At 48.4% G+C, this 22,418-nt stretch overlaps 1 protein-coding gene across 1 annotated transcript in view; it reads right to left on the reverse strand.

Moving 5' to 3' along the window:
• The window catches only part of MCPH1 (microcephalin 1), a 225,452-nt gene that overhangs the window by 31,923 nt on the left and 171,111 nt on the right, over positions 1-22,418 (reverse strand). The gene's annotated exons all lie outside the window — the stretch shown is intronic.

Below are 22,418 nucleotides of genomic sequence, written 5' to 3' on the forward strand. Positions count from 1 at the left end.
GCGAAGCACGGCGCGCTTAGGGAAGCCGTGAGTTCAGAGGTAGCGCAGCGCAGTCAGAGTCTGAGGCGAGCGGGACTGACGATCCTGAAGGATCCTGCAGGACCCAGACAAACCAGGAAGAGAGACGAGCCCCTTCTGCTTCGCCCCCTCCCCCTTCCAGGTGCCCCAGCTCCCAGATACAATCCAGGCAGAGAACCGGGCAGCATCCCGGCCGGCGGGGGAGCGCCGGGAGGGAGTGAGCTCTGGCCCGGGGCCGTTTCCTGTACCTCATCCCTGGTATCTCAGTGCCGAGGGGCACCTGCCACCGGCATGTAAAGTCCACCTTACGCGTCAGGTTTACCACCTGTGAACAAAAGTGACCAATCCCTGCTCTAGAGTCTGTATTCCGCACTGGACTGGAAGGAGGCCCCTCCAGATGTGTAACGAGGCCCAGGAGGACGACGGCAGGAAACGCCGCGTCCTTGCCTCTGTTTCCTTTCCTCAGTGTTTTCTCCCTATTGATGGTGATGATGGTAAAGATAACCTCTGCGGAGCCTTTATGGGCACCTGGCACGCCGCCCGGGACCAAAGTTAGCACAGCGACTCGTCCACTTCGTTCTCAGAGCAGGTGTGATCGTGGCCTCGCCAAGGTGCAGGGAGGTGACGGCACGTGCTGATCCGCCCGGGAACTGAGAGGACTGTGTCCAGCCGTGGGGCGCCCAACCCGGTGCCCCCGGCCACCGTCACCTTCTGGGGGGCGGTTCGCTCCCTTCCTGTCCTCTGGGGCGGGGGTGTGCGGGGAGGCCTAGAGGATTCTCTCAGGTCCTCTGCTGATTTAATTTACCTATGGGACCAACTGTAAAGCTATGTCTTACCATAGCATCTACATAAGGGTCTTTGTGTTCATCCTTTGCTTTTGTTCCCTCCAGCTTTGTTGAGGAATAACTGACAAACGACAACTGTATACACTGAGCTTGTATGACGCGTGATGTTTTGTGTACGTACACATTGAGACAACGACCACAGGAAGCTGATTAACACACCCACCTCCTCGCACAGTGACTTTTCTGTGGGTGGTGGGAACACCTAAGATCTACCGCTCATTCTTCACTTTCCCCCCTTCTCCGTCGCCTGGGCTGGGCCTTGGCCGTTTCGCGGTTGATAGTGATCATCTTTCACTGCGCTGTATCACCCTCCAGAGACTATGAATCCCACCACACGAGGCACTTGTTTGGCCTGGATCTGGCTGGGTTGTTTCAGTTCTAGATTGTTGGCATCTGCCGTGTTCCAGGCTCCGCGCTGGTCGCTGGGCATACGCGTCAAATACTCCAGTCCACGGCTCCATCCGCAGGCAGGCTCTTCTGTGCGCCTGCCCCCTCCCGCCGGCTACTCCCTTGTCCGTCCTCAGCCACGGGGTCACTACTGTCCCAAGGCCTGGACCTCCCTGTCTGTCATGAGCAATGGGGCCAACCGTCCTGGGTGTGGAGTTGCTTCCCTCAACGGGCAGGTACCTTCGCCTCCTCTACTGTGTGTAACCCGTGAGGATGCGGTGCAGAGGGCTGCCCGTGAGGCTCTCCGGAGCTGCCTGAGCTACAGCGGGAGAGCTCACTGCATCCTTCCCCTGACCTCCCAGGCGAGGAAACTCAACCCCAAGGCGATGAAGGACTTGGGAAAGAGGCAGAGCTAAGATCTGAGCCCAATAAAACTATCAAAGTACCTTCCAACCTCCTCTTCATTTAGGTTAAAAATATGTCACTCGCGGCTTACCCCCTTCAGTATAACACAGCAGAAGCGGCACTCGGGGAGCGTATGCTAACAGCATGTGAAAAACTGTGCCTGCAAGGACACAAAAATGTTATTTCTTTTTGTAAAAGAGGAAAAAGGAAAGAAACCTTCCCATTTGACCATTGTTTCAAAATCAGTTGGACATAAGCAATGGTGCTTGTTTCTCGGTAATGCCCTAGGAGTTGCCTGGAGGGGCTCGGAGTGAGTCGGTAGGGCCACAAGGAAGGATCTGCACGATCCTTTGGGAGTGGGGCCCTCTCTCAGGGCCGGATCGCAGTGAAAGCGATAACGTTCTGTAACTGTAACTCCCATCGTAAGGAGGTGTTCTGGGTAAAACACTGGTCGTGTGTCGTCACCTGGCTCTCACTGCCCTGCGGATTTGCTTTGGTGAATTTTCTTAAGACAAACCATCCTTTATAAGAAACCCTCTCCAGGATCATGCACAAGGAACGTGCCCGACTAGGTCCACGCAGAGCACGCGGCTGGGGGGCCACGGGGACATGCCCGGCACTGAGCCCCGCTGCATGTGGTCTCACCCCGGCTCTCCTCATCTCTCGTCGGTCACAGCACCGACTCAAGAAAACGGGGGCCCCGGGATGAGGGTGCCGTGAAGCCGGCCGGGGCCCATCACCTCTTTTCTCTCCAGAGCTCCTGTTTGCCCGCAGACAGACTGCAGAGCAGCCCGGATGCTCCGGACCAGGAGCCGCATTCGCAGAAGAAGAAAGCAAGAAACAGAGCCTGCTTTTATCAGACGACTACAATGTTAGCAGAGAAAAACCTTCATGGGGGAAAGGCGATCTCCCCTCGAGAAGCCCTCAGAGGCAATTCCACAGCACCGCACAGGCTCTGTAAACATATACTGATAACATTCCCCACACTGGGTTTATAAAGGTGCCCCAGACCTCCTCTCAGTCTGAGCAAAGACAGAAATCCTCAGTGAAAAATAGCGTCTGAACCGCAGCCTTGAGGCAGCCATTTGAGAACAATAAAGCCCTAAAAAACCAAAAAGCAAGACAAAACAAAACAAAAGAAAAACAAGGGTCTAGATCACTTTAAAAGTAAATAAGTACAGCCTAAACATTATAGATTGACTTTGACTTAAAAAGAGGAAAGAGAAGCTGACTACTGCAGGGAAACCGTTATATCTTCGAGTTCAAAGCAAATGAGATGATAGCAAATCTTTACATCCATGGTACGAAGCCCAGCGTACACCAGAAGCAAGAGTGGGTAGGGGGTTTCTCAGCAGATGTTCTCTTCCGTGGCTGCTGGGCTGGCGGCTCTGTGGTGGGGTTCAGAGCCCTGAGAAGGGGTCACTGCTCATCCTGTTGGGCCACCAACCAAGGTCTGAGCGTAGACCAAGCCCCTTCCTCTCCTGGGACTCAGTTTCCTTATCTGCAAGCTGAGAGGGCAGCTCAAGGACTCTGATACTGAGAGGGTCCCCTTGGGATTTACGAGCATCGAGTCAGAGTCCTGGGCTATTTCCTTTTGAAATGACTTTAAATATCTGAGGCTTTGATGTCCCACCACTCACCAGGTTCTCACCACCCTCCAGGAGCTGCACAGGTGCTTTCAAATGTCTCCTTTAATCCTCACACCAACCCTGTGTGTTGGGGTTATCATACCCGTTTAACAGATGGAGAAACCGAGGCTCTGAGGAAACTTACTTGTTTTCTAGGAAGTACTAACATCTGCTTTTCTACCCGGCTACACTGGACTCCAAACCAGTGCCCACCTCCCGATGCAGGTAACCGCCTTGTCTGAAAAATCACAGAAAAATTCTGTGATAGCCGGCAAATTCAGGATCGCTGTTGCATTCAGGGAGGGAGGAAGGAGAATGGAGTGGGGGGGATATAAAGGGAGCTCTACCTTTGTAATATTTTGTAAAATTTGCAATATTTTATTTGTGAAAAGCAAACAATAAAATGGAAGCAATGGCAATAAAATATTAAAATTTGACCAAGCTGAGTGGCGGGGACATTTATATTCTACTATTTTATTTCTATTTCTAAGCTTGAAATACTTCATCAAATGTATGTATAAAGGAAAAAATTACTAACAAGACTCTGGTAGAGGTTCACAGTTTTCTGTTCTCAGTTTGCCTCATAGAATTTCCCCCTTCTGTCCCGCAGGCTTCGCCTGGCATTTTATTATGAAAAACTTCAAACATCCAGGGAAGTTGAAAGAATTTTACCGTGAACACAATTTACCCACTACCTAGATACAGACATATAATAAGTTTCCTATCCTTCTTTTGCATTTCAATAAACATAGAGTTTGCCACGGATCAAAATGAAGAATTCTATGGGTTTTAGACAAAGTTGCCACTGGTCCAATTTGAATGCCCTGTATTCAAACCCAAAGCAGAAGCTATGAGTCTCTTCGTGTCATTTCTGTGCAATTCAACCATCAAACTTCACCAGTGATGCTGAAGCAGGAGGTGCCAGAATTACTTGCTTCTCTATGGGCCATATGTCCTGGAACGCAGTGTTTACCTATAGCTTATTACCCAGCTGACAAAGCACGCTGGAAGAGAGACCCCAAAGAGGTTTCTAAAGGGCTCTTAAAATACTATTGTGTTTAAGGACATTTAGGAATTTTTAAAACCTAGAGGATGGGAGAGAAAAATACCTGTTGGTCTAACCATTCATCCCACACCGGGGTTGATTTTCAGTGGGGAAATTTCCATTATCAGCGCATATACTGACCTCAGGGGCCAGGAGAGAGGAATCGCTGTTACCGGGGTCTGTTCCTCGACGTCTGCTAACGTGTAAACAGCGCGGGAGAGCAAGACCCTAGTGATCAAACAGCCCAGCGTTCAGCCGCCACGAAGCCCACAGCACAGCGAGCCCAGCTACTGTCGGCTGCAGGCACGCAGCCGACCAGAGTGGTTGACAGTCGGTCACTGCACCGAGTGAGGTGGCCGCGGGGCAGGAAGGCTCAGGTCTGAGGCCGGTCTCCACTGCCCCAGGAGGGTCAGAGTGGCCGCAGGCAGCTCGGGCTCCCTCCTCTACGAGGCGGAGTTCATCCTAATACCCGCCTCATAGAATTACTGTAGGAGCTGAATCAGTGAACACGGGGCGGGGATGAACTTTGGAAACTCTCAACTGCTCTTCGGGGGGCTTCCCTGGCCGTCCAGTGGTTAGGACTCGACACTTCCACTGCCAGGGGCTCGGGTTCGATCCCTGGCTGGGGAACTAAGATCCCATAAGCCGTGTGGTCCAGCCAAAAAAAGAACAGGCAGTCTTTCACAGAAGATAGCCGTGAGAGATCTTTTCTATCAGTACCTTTAAGAGATCACGACCTGCTCGTTGTAACCTCACAGCTCTGACGCCAAATCCTTTCCGTAGGCTCCTCTAGTTCGCTTTGTCACGTTTCTGTGATAACTTATTGCTTGTGACAACGCCTCAACACAGACTGGCACCCGACAAGCCACATGAGGAAAATTGGTTTTAGAGCCACATTCCAGATTAAGCCCTTTGTCAATCTGAACCCAGAAGCCGATAGATCCTCCAGTGACCCGGGGCCAACTGGACTTGAGTTGGAGCAAGACCCCACCTCTTCCTCTTCCCACCCAGGATGTCTTGTTCTTTGTAGTCACTGCTTTGTCTTCGGCTGCACTGGCTTACAAAACTTTTCAGAAAACATAAACCGAATGTTTTTCACTCTCTCCATGCCTGAAACGATTGCAGGCTGATAACATTTAAGACAATGTCATTCCCCTCCCCTCCTTCCACTACTGACCTTTTTGCTTTGTGTTTCATTCTTATTTCTATGTGTAATGATGATACAGTCGGGACCTTAAGCTTTTTACTTACTGTCGTAACACACTCCCATGCTATTGAAAACCCTCTGCAAAAATAATTTTTCAAACTCTGCATAATTTACAGTCATTCTTCTGGTAATGAATGCTTGTTCCTCACTGCCTGACTTTTTGCTATTCCAAAGAACTTTCTAATGCAGAAAGTTTTAAAATGAGGGAAGCATTTGAAATTCAGTAGAACAAGATAACTCATAGGGACCACATGTGTCTTACTAATGCACGTCTTTCAGGTATTCTAAAGTAAAAATATTTATGAATGGAAACTTCTCTTGAATTATTTTCATTTCAATAAGCATATATACAGAGAATTATCCAATATACACTGCTGCAACATCACACCTTGGTTTTATGAGAAATAAGATATAGAAGCATTCAAATGCTGTACACTGACTTAAGAATTAATAAATCCTTGATACTTTGCATGTAATTTATTTAGCTAGAACAAACACGACAGCAACATTTGAAAACTCACTGAGGAAAACTGGGTTTTTAATTTGTTCTCATCGGACACCTTAGCAGAGCATCACAACCAGAAGGCAGGCAAAGTGCATGGCACATAGTAGGTACTCACAGGAAGTTTCCCTTCCTTTCCCTCCCCCACGAACCTGTCTTCCTGAAAACAAAACTCTGTTGTTCAGGATTTCATCATTTCCAGATGCCTGCTCTTCAAATGACATCCACACTGATGTCACAAAGCCTGGAATGTCTGGTGGGAAACCAGCAGTAGGTGAGCTCACTGGATACTAAGATCCTGTTTTCATGTCAATATCCTTAGTAATAAAATATGAGGAAAGAGAGGAAGTATGGCATATAAGTGCTCCTCATTCACTATCCCAACCTCAATTTACATGGAAAAAGATTCCTATAAACTGAGGTGTCAGTGATTCAAGAAGGAAAAAAAAGGAAAAAAAAAAAAAAAGAAATCCTTAATAAGTGAAAAAACATCATTAAATATACCTCTGTGTCACTAACATTTCTCTAATGTCGGTCGCTATAGAACGAACCTGCCCTCCTGAGACTGGCAGGAAGACAGATGTCTGGGGAAAATTCTTGTAAATTTATCTAGGTAGTTTGATGACTTTTATACTCCAATTTTCACACATTGATTATTTAGGAAAAATCTGCTTGGAAAAGCAAAAGTCTGCTTTCAGTGATTGCCCTTTCATTCTTTCAACGTTGTAATTTCTGTCCCTTTACCCTTTTGATCATTTTTTTCTGATGTCCTATAAGTAACAGCTGATTACAAACTATGTGAAGTCTCCCACTGGAGTCTCTTCCACTAGAACTGGGATTCCTGCCCTCCCAGTATGGTGCTAGCAGGCGGTGCAAGGCACGACTCTGGACTGAAAACAGCTGGGGGAGATGGGCAGAAATAGTAACCATGAGCCCAAGGCCTGACCAAGGCTCACAAGTGTCCTGGGAAGGTCAATAACCAGGAACGTCTCAAGCATGGGGACCAATGCATGATGGTGCTCAGCGTCTATCCGGGGGCAGTGAGAGGGCAGGGCTCAGGGTGTGCCTACTGTCCTAAGCAATCCGGTGCTGGCCCACACTGAGCCGTTCCACCCCGCAAAAGATGGGGCCCTCCCTTGGGGCGGGTGTCCTCCTTCCCGCAGGGAGCTGATCTTCCAACCACAAGGCCTGTGCTCCCAGGGACATTCTCATGAATGCAACTTTCTTTTCAGAGTTCTCCTTTTCTAAACCGTTTTTTCTTTTCCTTTCTTTCTTTCTTTTTTTTTTTATTTTAAGTTTAAGTGAATTCAGTTCTTGCTCCAATAAAGGTTGCTGCCCTTTGTAGACTGACAGTTTCGTGCTTGGCCCAAACCTCCTCCTGGCTCCCAAGTACACGGTTGGCCTGGGAGCTGCCGATACAGCCGTGTCCCCGTGGAGGTGAAGGTGAGGGACCCACATGCCCTCCCTGGTGGAGGCCAGTCTGCTCAGGACCGGCCCTGAGCTGGTCGGCACCCCCCTCACTGCCATGGACATGCCTCTTGCTCTGTCCCCCCATAGCCTCCCCTCACTCAGCAAAGTGGAAATTCTTCCTTCACCTCTGTTTCCCAAAATGGCCAGACTTTGGGGAGCTTGAGACAGAATGGTTCAGAGATAACCCAGACGGCAGGGAGCCTGAACTCTGTGCACCTCTGTCCCCGGAAGGCCTTTGTCAAGTGGGCTAGACACACGTCAGTCAGAGGACGCTCACCTGCTCAGAGCTCACACTCGGCACAAGTTACATCATCAGCGCAGGTGACAAAGCGAAGCATCCCCGCCGTATGCTCCTGGGGGCGGCTAACTCACAGCCCTCTGACTTGCCTGTGTCTGGGTTCTCCGGACAGGAGCTCCACAAGCATTCGCCTTCTTTCTCATTTACCAAAGCTCCTTTGCAAGCAAAAATGCATTCTTACAGAGAAGCCCTGGGTTCAGCCTTATCACTGGGGGATTTTTAAGACCACAATGAACCACCCAAGTCCCAAGACTGCTATCCTCCTGAAAAATTACCAAGTGATATGCAACCACACACAAATGTATGCCAAGAGTTGTAATCAGATTCCTAACAATCAAAAACTGGAAACGACTCAAAAGTCCATCAGTCACTAGATGGGAAACAAATAACGTTCTGGACCTTGGGTGTAGTGGCGATCACACAACCGTGCGGCTGCCAGAAGTCGTCGACGAGGCCCTGGAAGTGGTGAATCGCACTGCGTGGAAGTCAGACCTCGATAAAGCTGGGAGAAAAGAAATCGCGAGCTGAAACAACCACCCAAATCTAAACCAGAAGGAGATCTTGTGATAGCAAAGTCGGAGGACATCCAGCTGAAATCCCACATGGCCGAGGTAGAAGTCAGTTCAGAGGGCCCTACATCTGCCAGACTCCAGTGAGTCATTTTTCCTTTCAGATTGTCTCATAAAAGAAAGGGGCATAGTACAGACTTCTGGTCTCCATAGCTCAGACCACCAGAGATGTTCAGGCCTGCTCACACCCCACCCACACGTGTCACCGACAACCCAAACCAGCGGGAACCTGCACAGGTGTCCTGGCTCCTGGCTGATGAAGAGCGCTGGGTGTGCGGGCCCTGGCTCCCTGCTCCCGGAGCCCTGACTCTCGGAGTGTTTCCTTCAGATGGGGGTCACCACAAGGGGCTTCCAGCCAGGATGCCCGGATCACGGGAGGCTGTGGGACAAAGGAGGTGCGCCACGGTAGGCAAAGCCAGTTATGGGGACTCGGAAGGCGTGTTTCCAAACCTCTTATCCCTCAGCCCATCCTAAACAGCACCGCCAGACGAGTTCACTACTTTGTGTTCACGGCTCTTCCAAGGCCCTGCTGCCCCACAGACATGAACGGCCCGCATCTTCCTTCTCCAGATTTATCTCTGTCCCTAGGCCCATACTGGGGGGCTCATGGTTTCCTATCTCTACCCTGAACTTCTCTTCCTGTTCACCTTAATTCTGTGTCCTCTCCCAGAACACAAAACAAACTGTGTGTGTACTTCTAAACCCTAAGACCGGCACAGAGCAGACGCTCAGTAACTTTGCTCAGAAACTGGAGGTACCTTTGTGTTTTTTTAAAATTTGCCCTGAAACAACCCTGGCATAATCGGTCATAAAGAATAAAATACCGACTGAGGTTTTCAGCCACCAGGCTTCATTTTATAAAGAGGAGAAAACAGCAGTGAACTGTAATTTCCCTCTCTTTTTATGGGCAGTACAGAAGAGAGACATGTAAGTGTGCAGAAGAATCCACGCAGAATGATGGGGGTGAAAGCGACACCTAAGGCCACAAATAAATTTCAATGAAAGAAAAGAAAAAACAACGAGAGTGTTCTCTCGTATTGTAACACTGCGAGAGGCAACCTTGAGGTGGAGGGGAAGGGAAAGCTTCCAGGACTTTAGGGCTAAGATATCGTGATTACATGTCTTATTTACCTGAGGTGCAAACGTGGGTGGACGGAGGCCCTGTAAGGCCCCAAGCCGGAGGGGAGAGTGTCCGCGTGAGGGCGCGCCTCCGGCTGCGGGAACCACAGTCAGATTCGACTTCCCGAAGCGCTCACCCGAAGGGCCTCATTTAAACAGGAAACCGGCGGGGCGACCACAGGCCACGCTGCCGGGGGTGGGCACAGCCCGCCACGTCACGCGCACTGTGTTTGCCCGGCGTCTGTGTGGTTAAACCCAGGCCTCCTTCCCCGTGGAGTCCCAGGTAGAGCGAAGACCCCTCTGTGCGTGGCCGAGAAGTCATTCATTTGCCACAGAGACCTTGTGTACTAGCTCGGACATGCTAGAAAATACAGTTTCACCCCCAGTCCTCAAAACTGAACCGCTGGAGGGTCGTTCATCTCTATAAAATATCACTCTCCTGTGCTGTCAAGAATGCTGGAAGTGGGGTGGGGTGATGGGGGGCTATCTACTAATTCTTGGGACCCATTATTCAAATTTGCCAATTAGACTCCACAGGAGCCTTTCTATATTTTAGCTGGGCTTTCAGACTCTTAGGCACTTCTGAGATTGTCCTCGGCTCCCTATTTGTTAATCAAAAGTAGGGTAACTGTGTAACTGGGGGACACAGTTTGGCCCAACCTGCTGAGCGGGAGAACGTGTTTGCCTTCAGGGGCTGCCCAACGTAGCCACTTCTTGTCAGAATATGAGTGTATTTGGAAAATGCAAGCAGGACAGGACCATTTTATTGTAAAGTCACTACGAACTGCTTCGGGTATTGTCAAATGTTGGAAAAGACTAAGTGAAGCTGTAGCCAACACCGAGAAACGCTTTGTAAGATAACCTTAAAAAAAATTTCCTCCCCCAGTTATAACGGGTTAGAAGGAACTGTGTCCTAGCAGTAAGTTTATGGTAGATTTGGGTGTATCAGTACATGCAGACAAAAAGGCCTGGATAAGTAGAGATTAAATTAAGTAGAGATTAAAATAAAAAAGCATTAGGCCGGTAAGAGTTCTTTTAACAACAATCTCCATCTGCTATGTCTCCTTTTAAATTAGTTGAAATATTTTTGTGGGTGACTTTGTTTGCACTAACTTCCAACTTTTTATGGTTCACTAAACCCTGGATTGTGATAGGAATACAAACATTTAGGAAGAGGAGGAATTCACATCGCAGATGAGCTTGAGAGTTCCTTCCTACCAGAGGTTCCAAATCCGTAGTATTATTTTTAAAGTGTGTATTGATTCTGAATTCAATTTGTAATTTTAACGACAAATCCAACATGCAGATCTGAGGGTTTCAATTACAGACAAGCCTGGGAATTGGCAAGAGTTCCCGAGAAGTGACCGTGGCAGGAAGCCCAGGAGGGCCTGAAGGTGATCAGAGGCAGTGTATGGACAGCAAGTCTTGCAGGAAAACCGACGTATCCATTAGACTGGTGATAATTTCAAAGTAGAAACAAGTTTATACAATGAACCTCGAGAGCCACCAAAACAAAGCGCACCCACGTCAAGGTGGTAAAAACTCAAAATTTAGAACAGAAGGTATGTACAAAGTGCCAAAGAAGACGATGCTAAAAACAAGCAGACCAAGCAACCTGACAGCCACCTAGAGGAAACAGGACCTGGAGACACTGATGCTGTACGCCTGGGCCTCTGGGGTCAGGTTGGCCTAGGGGCCTCTTCCACAGAGGCGCCCGCCTCAGCAGACTCTATTTCTACGATGTAGGAAGGACCACTGCGTCCAGACGGTCTCACTTCTCCCTTTCTCACCCATTCCTAGCATCCCCCAGCCGGCTTCCCGCTCTGCCTGCTCCTTGAAGGTCCTTTTCCGGGAACCCGCCAAGTGCCTCATGCCCGTCCTTCACGCAGGTGTCTCACCTGAGATACCGGTGATCACACGCTACAAATCGGCACCTACCGCCACCATTTTCTATTCCTCTCACCAGCTTCTTTTTATTGTAAGGATTTACCGTTCTGGACATCATATATGTATGTCTGTGTATTTTTTTTTTTATTTTTAACATCTTGATTGGAGTGTAATTGCTTAACAATGGTGTGTTAGTTTCCGCTGTATAACAAAGTGAATCAGCTATATGTATACACATATCCCCATATCCCCATATCCCCTCCCTCTTGCGTCTCCTTCCCACCCTCCCTATCCCCCCTCTAGGTGGTCACAAAGCACCGAGCTGATATCCCTGTGCTATGTGGCTGCTTCCCACTAGCTATCGATTTTACAGTTGGTAGTGTATATATGTCCATGCCACTTACTTTGTGTATTTCTATTCGTTTATCTGTTCCGCTGCTCTAGTGTTAACACAACGCCCCAGGATGGCAGGGATTTCGTGTGTTTTGTTTATCGCTCTAGAACCAGTGCCCTGCGGGTGCACGTTCCACGTTCAGTACACATGCGTGTGTGTGTGTGTGTACCTGTTAACACCCAAGGAAGATCTTCCATGGGACACTCTGTCAGTTGTCCTTGGCCTCAATCCTTTCTCCTTGAACCCTGCTCAACCAGATTCCCGGGGGGGCCCAGTCATCAGCCGGCACTGTGCTAGGCAGGGCGGGGTGTGCAGAGGTGAAAGTACCATTTTCCCCGAGGGGTTTTAGTTGAACTACACAACCGGACCATATGGGCCCAAATGCCTGGCTGTGCCCGTGAGCGCAGCCCTTCAGAGGCGAGGGCGAGTTCTCCCCAAGGACTGGGCCCCTGGAGAAGACTTCGTGGGAAAAAAGTAGAGCCTTGAGGGGTGGGACGGCTTTGGAAGCAGAGAATGACCTCGTGTGGACAAATGCTCTAGAAGAAAGAGCGGTAGAGGGAGCAAAGGCCGAGAGATGGGTGGGCCATGATTTTCTGGGACACAGTGTTTGTGATGGGAAAGACGTAGAGAAGCAGAAGGCGGCAGGGCCCGGATGACAGGGACTCCGGCCACGGGGCCCCTGGACGGGGAGAAGGCAGGGCATGGGCAGCACGGACATGGGGACAGAGGCGGCCATCAGAGCTGCGGCTCCTGTGTCTAGCGTGAGTTCACAGTATTCACTGCATTATTAAAAACAAACCAAGAATCCTAAAATCCAAAGATAAAGGAAGGCCGTGCACGGAGCAATGAAGTCAAGGACTGTGATTAATCCAGCTCCGAGCGTCGGTGGGTAAGTGCGTAAACACACACACAGATTGGTTATTTGCTTTGGAGTCAGACTTGGGTTTGAACTTAGCTCTGCAAGGTCACTGAACTTCGCTAAGCTTCAGTTTCCTCAGCTGTTAAACGGGGCCCGGAAGAGTTATTATGAGGATTGAGAGAGAGAGAGAGAGATCATGGAAGTAAAGTGGCTGAAAAACCACCAGTAACAGCATCTATGGAGCACTTTGTTACAGGCAAGGCATCACTCCAAGTGCTTTACATACTCAAAAAAAAATCACAGCTGCCACGTATGCTTCTCGGCACGCTGACACTGGATGTGATGGCGGAGGTGTCCGCACGGGACCCCCTCCCTCCCGCTCAGACCCCGTCCCGGCAATCACGGAGCCCAGGGCTGGAGGCTGCCCAAGGCCAATGGGAGTCCAATCGGAGCCAATGCTGGCCAGGTACTAAACATTCAACCACACACAGTGAGGGTGTTTTCTTCCTAAACCTTCCTTTCCTGTAAGAATGTCTCGTAAGAACTGTTAGAACACGTTGCTCTGTTTTCACACGGGATCCTGATGTGTGTTACACGCTAATGATCAAAGAGAAAACCAAGGGAATGACAGGGAGTGATTGCTTTTATCCGTAAATTGTGCTCTTTTGGGTCTATTCATGCGTTCTGTTCAATTGCCCTTCTTGGTCCCACGGTTACAAACAGTACCAGGTCATTAGATTTCAGGACAGCAAGTAAGTACTGTCAGCAACTGTATCCCCTCCTTAAAAACGAATGAAAGTACCGCAGCTATGGACTGTGAGGGAATGACTATACTCACACTCAATGTACAAAAGTATCACACGTGCAGTTGTGCCACACTGGGTAGTGTCACGCCCTCTGGGGAAGTCACTTTGCCTTCCTGCATCCTTGTTTTCTATCTGCAAACGAGGGGTCTTTCTCAGTCTCTCTCCAGCTCTGAGATTCTTTCGGTTTAATGTGATAAGGGGCCATAAGCTGAAACAAGAAAGTGCTAGCACTTGATACCAGTTCACGTTTGAATTATCGCGCGACTAACAAAGTGGGGACCCTTTTCTGTGGTTGGCTGGTATCTGAGCACCTTGTTTGCTGGGACAGCCCCCATCTCATGAGTCTTGGTGGGACGTAGGGCTGCCCGCTCACCGTGGAGTCTGAAGATGCCAGATTCTCACTTGCCCAGCTCACTTGGCTGCTAGGGTCCAGGTAACCAGCCAGACTGAGCCAAGTCAACCCACCCACCTAGGGGCTGGAATCTGATGCCAGTGACCCAGAGAAGCAGGCACGGGGCGAGGCTCTTGGCAGGGGCAGAATGACCCAGCTCGGAGTTGGTGCTGCTGGTTGGTGCTGGCTGCACATCTGTGGCTCCTGCTTGGGTAGCGGGGAAGTGACACCTCCCCGGGCCAGTCTGGGTGGGAGCTGACTGTGGCTTCAGCTACACAGCCTCATTACTATTGTTATTATTTTTAGAACTACCCAGTATTTTTTCAAAACATTCCATTTTTACACAAAGCAGAAAGCATCAGTTTCCCTCACTTATAATGAAGAACCCTTTCGGCAACTGCTGGTGACGTGTGCTTTGGGGACATAAAGAGCTGTCTTGTACCCTTTGCTTATTTGTCTTATTTTGCTAAAACCATCCCATTATCTTATTTTCTCAGTCAGGATAACAGGCAAACCACTTGGCAAGGAGTGCTGAATTAAGGGGTGAATTTCACACTCACAGTAACAACAAAAGTATATATAAAGTGTCCAAAATCTACCTGTTAATTATATGCACAGCTCTTTTCATAAAGAAACCCAAGAGGAATATTTTACTTACTGCCAACGTTAGGACAGAGGGGTTTCAACACCTAAAGTCAGACCCATAGGCAGGCTGACTGCTGTCATGTGTCAAGGGGATGATCCAAGATGTCGCATTAATGAAGGCCATTTTTCTCTGATAATTACAAGGGGAATGGGCCGAGGAAGGGCTCTAACCTACGGACCAGACATGGCGCCCCATGTTATCAACGGCACTGAATTCTCCAGATCACTTTGCCGCTCATCCCATGGAACAGAGGCAGAGGGCAGGGGCTGCAGGTGGGTAAGACTGAGGCGGACAAGGGTCTGGAGGAAACGAAAGAGGTCCTTCTACCCTTGGAGGCAGCTCCATCTGGGGCAGGTCCTAGTGACTGAGGCATCCCCGGTCCACTAGAGTCTTGGAATTCTGTTGTGGTGTGAAACATCCCAGACCCGTCACCCAACTCCCATGCTGGATCTTGGAGGGCTGGCCCTCTGCTAGGATTCCTGGGTCATTTCTGCTTAAAACCCATGGACTTGGCCCTGTAAAGTAGCCCCAGGAATAATCAAGTCTATGGGCCACAGAGAAGCCAAACTCTACGCCTAACACCTAACCCATCTCAAACGAGCTAGAATTAGAATTTGAACCACACGAGGCGTCATCTGTCTTTTCTGTTCATCTTCCCGGCTTCCCCTGAGAAGCCACACGTCTCCTCACGCCCTGAAATGAGCCCAGGTTTGTCACTGAGAACCTTTTAGATGGGTCTGTGTACCCTGAACTCTCCCTCTCTGTGGATGACAGAGCTTTTGAAATTGTTAGCGTCCCTGGGTTGCAGATGCCCAAAGTATACATCTTGCGTGCAGAGTTTGGGTTCCTGACTGAATTACATTAATTCTACTCTTTCTATTTTCTCCCACCTATATTGGCATTTTGGTAGTAATGAACTAGTCTATTCTGGAAAAGAAGGGGAAAAACTCCAATTAAATGTGAGATTTTAGATTGTGTTCATAAAATGATCCAGCAGTATTTTTCTCCTTTGATCGTTAAAGCACTTAATAATATTCTAAAAAAAAAAAAAGGGGGGGGCCTAGAAAAGTTGGGAAATAGCTCTTATATTCTGAAAACAGTAATATTTTAAGCCCTAAACAAGCACATTATAGAAAGGGGTTTCCCAAAGTTTTACGCCTCAAGCCTTTTATTGTTTTCTCACTTTTCTTTTGCCAACTCAAATGTTGTTTAGAACTGACATTGGATAGCGAACAGCTGCAGGTCCTGGCTGAGTGTTTTCCTAGAAATACCACTTTGGGAAAGAATTTCCACCCTTTTCACTCTCCCATGAGCCTTCAGAGTGGCTCAAACTTATTATTCTCCAAGATCCTGGCCCAAAAGTTTATCAGGACAGTCGAGCGTCTGGGAAGCAATGCCAGGGTGGTATCTTTAGCTGTTGGTGAAAGGAGAGGCCACTTCTGATGTACCCAGAAGGTGAGTGAGGGTCTCCCCAACACGGCAGGAAAACCCTCATTTCCAATTCAGAAATAGGAGATATTCTGTGTCTGATGGGAGGGTTCTCACGCAAAGGAGACCTTGGTGACACCCAATCTTGGGCTGGTTTGGCTTGTTTGTACAGCTACTTTGACAGCAGGTGGAAGACATAGATTCTGGACTAATTAGGCTCTGGATCACTTAGATCCTGCAAAGAAAATTCACGAGAGTCATCCTAAGCTCTTTCTAGACTATTAAGAGAATCGAGAATTCCTTAATTTGTGTGTTGTGTTTTTTTTTTTTTCTTACAACTAGCACAGTCTTTCGTATTTGTTGAACTGGATAAAAGGAAAAGCATTGAAAACTGATAGGATTATAATAATATTATTGTGTTTAGTCACCTACTAAACTGCAATTTTATAGCGGCTGTTGAAAAGAAGCTCTAGAAATGTTTTCAAACATATGGACACCAAGGGGGAAAAGAGGGGGGGTGGTGGGATGCATTGGGAGATTGGGATTGACATGTATACACTAATATGTATAAAATAGATAACTAATAAGAACCGGCTGTATAAACATAAAATAAAATTCAAATAAAAGAATAGAAATGCTTTTTTTTAAAAAATAAATTTATTTATTTATTTTTGGCTGCTTTGGGTCTTTGTTGCTGCGCGCGGGCTTTCTCTAGTTGCAGCGAGCGGGTGCTACTCTTTGTTGCGGTGTGTGGGCTTCTCGTCGAGGTGGCTTCTCTTGTTGCGGAGCACGGGCTCGAGGCGCGTGGGCTTCAGTAGTTGTGGCTTGCGGGCTTCAGTAGTTGTGGCTCGCGGGCTCCAGAGCGCAGGCTCGGTAGCGGTGGCACACAGGCTTAGTTGCTCCGCGGCATGTGGGATCTTCCTGGACCGGGGCTCGAACCCATGTCCCCGGCATTGGCAGGCGGATTCTTAGACACTGTGTCACCAGGGAAGCCCAATAGAAATATTTTGAACAGGGGAAGCAAGGTAAGCACATAGAGTCTTAAAAGTTATCCTGAAGGACAACACTTTCTTTTCGACGTTAGCTCTAGTACGTTTATTAGACACCCAGTCATGCTCTGTGCATTCAGAATCTGTGAATGTGCTTATTTGGGGCCAATTTACTCTGTATCAGGTGCTGTGAGTGTGATAATTTAATTCAATGTGGAGGTGTTTACCTGCATTTTTAGAGGCTTCATTCATATGCAACAGGCTCCAGAGAAAATGAGGTGATAGGACAGAGGTCCCACGAAAAAACTCCAGCGGGACCTCAGTTTAAAGAACAGAACGCTGCAGATAAGGCGGCCGTGGCGCAAGTACTGCAGATGGTCTGAGGGAAAGGCATCCAACTACTTAGAAAAGACTCAGCCCAAGGACTGGCACCAACCTCCCAGCATCCAGGCCGCCTCCCCTGCAACAGGACAGCAGGATGGATGGGACGGAGGGGAGAATCCTGCACCTCGTCCAGAGTGGGGTCCACTGGCAGGACCCTCGGCTCGGTGGGGAAGGAGGCCTGTCACAACAGGCAGCTGAGACAGAGAATCTGCAGGATGGGGGCGTGGCTCAGATCTCATCTTTATAGGCCGTTGTCTTTGGGCAGGTGTGGCTGGGGTGAATGCACAGATGCCATGTTGGAACAGCAGCAGCAACTGAAGGAGGCGCGGCCTCGGGCTTCAATGAGTTCACGGTCAGTGCGGGTAATGAGCCACTGTCAAGGAGCCTCACTGTACCACCAGTGTAGACAGATAAGGGGCCTTCCTAAGGGTGGCATCCAACATTCTTCCTGCAGACTCGAGGGAGGATTCCTCTAGGAAGTGGCACTGGGCCTCCAGGAAGGGGGACAGCCTTACATAAGGGCGGATGCAATTAAAGAGCCTTAGGATTTCTAAGAAATTGTTTTACTGTTGCAAAATGAAGCTTTGCATGGTTACCACCACATTAAAGTATCTGGGCTGCCTGGATTTTCCCCCCTATTAGATTAAATAGCAAGCAAACCCACCAAATACTTAACAGTTTTTGGTGAAGGCTGCAAGGCAGCAACAGATTTTAATTCCCTTTCTGGTAATATCTTTTTGGGAGCTAGGGCAGGTGTAACTAAGTACCACAAACTGAGTGGCTTAAACAACCAAAACTTACTCTGTAACGGTTCTAGAGCCTGGAAGTCCAAGATCAAGGTGTCTGCAGGGCTGGCTCCCTCCGAAGGCCATGAGGGAGAATCTGTCCCAGTCTCTCTCCCAGCTTCTGGTGGCGGCCGGCCACCTTTGGTGGTTCTTGCGGGGCAGAAGCACCACCCTGATTTCTGCCTTCGTCTTCACATGGTGTTCTCCCCATGGATACGTCCGTCTCCAAATTTCCCCTTTTTGTAAGGACACCAGTCGTATTAGATCAGGGCCTACCCTGCTCCGGTACGACCTCATTTTATCTAATTACATTTCCAATGACCCTATTTCCAAATAAGGCCAGATTCAGAGATACCAGGAGTTAGAACTTCGGTCAATGAATTTTTCGGGGACACAATTCAACCACAACAAAGACTCTCAAAGCAGTGACAGATTTACAAAAACTTACATGCTACTAATTATATCTTGCAGATTTTTATTTCAATCACTTGCAACATCTCAATGACACTATGAAGTACCTTTTTACTGACCAGACTGGGCTTTCTTTATTTACTATCATTATCTATGTCTTCCAGAGCAGAAATCTAGAGAACAGCACAATATGCCAGAATCTACAGAATTGGCACCACTGAAACTCCAAGGGTCAAGGTGGAGGGAGGCTACTTAGCTATTTAATTTTATCTAGAAAAACCCAGACTGTTAAGATTTATGCCATTTACAAAGCTGTTCTTTTTCATTATTTTCATATACTACTTAATGTTAGTTAAGATTATTTAACAAAACTGGCACTAATATTGATCATGAAAACAGGTCTTGCTGCTTCCAGCCCAGATCACTCTCTTGGGCTTCAGACCTACGTGTTCAACGGCAAAACTCTACCTGGGTGTTACACAACCAATTAAAACTGGGGTTGTACAAAGGCGTATCCGTCACCTCCCTGCCTGAGCTCTCATGTGTCACCAGGCAGCCAGCTGCCAGCATCATCCATCTCTTACTCCTTTATCCAGGCTTGTTATTATCCTGTTGGTCAGTCACTGGAATTTTTGAATCTGTAGCTTGGTGTCTTTCATCATTTAGGGACAATGTTTAGCCACTGTCCCTTCACATACTGTCTGCCCTGTTCTCTCTCTGTCCTCCTCCTGGAGTTTGGTTAGACCTTCTTACTCCATCCTTCAGGTCCCTCCCCTTCCTTCCTAGTTCCCATCTCCTTGTGACGCTGCTGTTCTCAGGAGACTTCTTTTGATTTATCTTTTAGCTCAGTGAGTCTCTCTCCATATGTGTCTAATGTTCTGTTAAACATGATCTTTGGGCTTCCCTGGTGGCGCAGTGGTTGGGAGTCCGCCTGCCGATGCGGGGGACGTGGGTTTGTGCCCCGGTCTGGGAGGATCCCGCATGCCGCGGAGCGGCTGGACCCGTGCACCTGGAGCCTGTGCTCCGCGGCAGGAGAGGCTGCAGCGGTGAGAGGCCCACATACCGCGGGGGACGTTGTGCCCCGGTCTGGGAGGATCCCGCATGCCGCGGAGCGGCTGGACCCGTGCACCTGGAGCCTGTGCTCCGCGGCAGGAGAGGCTGCAGCGGTGAGAGGCCCACATACCGCAAAAACAAGAAAAAAACAACAAAAAAACCCCCCAAAATCCCATGATCTTTGAATTTTAAATTTCAATTATTGTATTTTTTTCTTTAAGTTTCTTTTAAAATCTACAAGATTTTTTTTACTTTAGTTTTCTGCCTCTTTTAGGTATTTACAAAATTTAATTTTATATCTTTAAGCATGGTGTTATGGGTTGAATTGGGACCCTCCAAAAGATATAAGTCCTAACTTCCAGCACCTCAGAATGTGACCTTGTTTGGAAACCGAACTGATGCAGATGTAACTAGTTAAGGTGAGGTCATAATGGCATAGGGTGGGGCCCTAGTCCAACCTGACTGGTGTCTTTACAGGAAGAGGGACATGTAAGGACACACAGACACATGCACAGGAGGACGTCATGTGGCGATGAAGGCAGAGAATGGAAAGGTGCAGCTGAAAGCTAAGGAATGACGAAGATCGCCAGCAGACCACCGGAAGCCAGGAAGGGCAAGGAAGGACTCCCCTGACAGGCTTCAGAGGGAGCATGGCCCTGCCAACGCCCTCATTTCAGACTTCCAGCTTCCAGTACTGTGAGATAATACATTCCTGTTGCTTTAGGCCTCCCAGCTTGTGGAATAGTCTGCCCACCATACCCACAGGTGGATGCAGACATCCACAGATTCAACCAGCTGGGAGTTAAAAATATTCAGGCAATAAAAATTCAAGAAAGTTCCCAAAAGCAAGACTTGAATTTGTTGTGTACTGGGAACTGTTTATGTAGCATTTACCCTGTATTCAGTAATATAAGGAATCTAGAGATGACTGAAAGTATATGGGAGGATGCATGCAGGTTACGTTCAAATACTATACTGTTTTATACAAGGGACTGGAGCGTACACAGATTGTGGTGTCTGCAGCGGGTCCTGGAACCATTCTCCCATGGATACCAAGGGATGACTGTATTTACGGCAGCCCTAAGAGACAAATACAGTAAGGATCCTTATTTTATAAGATGTGGCCAACAGCTTCCAATCACGAAGCTCTTGCCAGTCTCTTTTTGCTATTCTTTCTGCTGACACTTGCTAGCAATACGTTTTCCTGTATGCTCATTTAGTCAGTCTAGGAGTTGCTCATTTTCCTTGGGAGATTATCTGTAAGAATTTGAGACCTATGGTGAAGGTGCATTCTTTTAGAAAGGATTCACGTTTGCCATGGAACTGGGAGACAGGGAGGAGTTAACAGCACCAGCTGGGGACCACTTTAGAAAAATGCTCCAGGGCTGCAGGTTCTTTCCGACCACCTCATTTTTACTGTAAAACTAAAAGGGTGAGCTCGTGGCTACAATCCCCAGGGGCGGTCCCCCGCCCCAACCCCATTCTATTTAACATCAGGTCCGCCTCTGTTCTGTTTTCTGGCATTCTTTGCAGAGGTGGGGTGGACAGGTTTACTCCTGCTTCCCCGGGCGCTGCGGGTGGAGTCCTCTGGGGTCTCACAGTCATGGAAGGAAGTCTCTCAGACTCTCCACCATGTAGGGCCCCGGCCTCTGGCTCCTCCCCCCCCCACCCACTGAGGCACGGGTTTGCCAGCTGTTTAACATCCCACTTGACGCACTCGGTTCCTGCCTCCACTTGAATTCAAGCCTGATGTCTTCTTATCATCTTATCATTACACTGATGCTGTTAAAGTGATTTTGAAATTATTTTACCCAGAATTTTTAGTTCAGTGGAAGAATCAACCGCAATACCAAACCAACCCCATCACTGGGACCTGCATGGCCAGTCAACCTGGCGCCGCTGACTCTCCCTCTCACACACCCTTGGCCCTGGGTTGATGTTCTAGTTCAGGCACCTGAGTCACCACGTAGTTTCTCCCCAGGTCTCCCTCCAATCTCACTCTGCACGGCTCTCCAGGGGCCTCTCAATAGCAGGCTAGTCTACTCCCTCGGGGGAAAGTCCAAATGCCTAAGCGGACGCTTTGGATCTAGTTCCAGTGGGGTCTCCAGGGTTCCTGCCTTCCCTGGCTCTTTGCTGAATTGCAGAGTTAATTTCCCATCCGTTCCACGGTCTCCTATTTACTGCACTAGCTTTCCACTGCCTGGAATGTAATTTCCTTCACTTCTAGTCTCTCTATTTTGAGGGAGGGACGAGAAGGCTCTTTTTAAATAAGTGAGGCGTTTAGGTCTAGACAATCACCAAAAGTATTTCTGGCTGTTCACTCCATCCGGGAGCCTTCCCCATGGGGCACTCTTGGCCGGTACCACCCAGGATCACCACGGAGGTGTCACGGCACTGTCCCTGCGTGTTGGGAAGTGGATCTACCTCATTAAGACTCTACCAGCTTGTGAAGAGCAGGGTCAGGTCTCTAAACTCATCCTTTACAGAGATGTGGAGCGTGTGTGTGTGTGTGTGTGTGTGTGTGTGTGTGTGTGTGTGCGCGTGCACGTGCGTGCACAGTAGGTGTTTAACGTCTGGTGTGGTCTTCTTTTGCACTAAAATTATAATGAAAGCATTCAGGGTTGTGTATTAGTTGCTACTGATTTATGTCCTAACTTGCCTATCATTTGTATTAATGACTTTAATAACAACATGGATAATTTTGCCTGTTACCTGTTATGAGGCCAGCAGAGGGAGCAGGTGAGTAGTACAAGCAGATTTGACGTGTATTTTATAGGTATTATCTCTAGCAGCTTTTTGTTAATTTTTGTTGTAGTCAAGCAAGACTTTCTGACCTGTAAATTAAAAAGGTCACTGAAAGATACATCAGGATTTTGGGGAAAGGTAAATAAT

The sequence above is a fragment of the Lipotes vexillifer genome, unplaced genomic scaffold (assembly GCF_000442215.2).
Source record: "Lipotes vexillifer unplaced genomic scaffold, Lipotes_vexillifer_v1.1 scaffold864, whole genome shotgun sequence".
In the NCBI taxonomy this organism is placed as follows: Eukaryota; Metazoa; Chordata; class Mammalia; order Artiodactyla; family Lipotidae; genus Lipotes; species Lipotes vexillifer.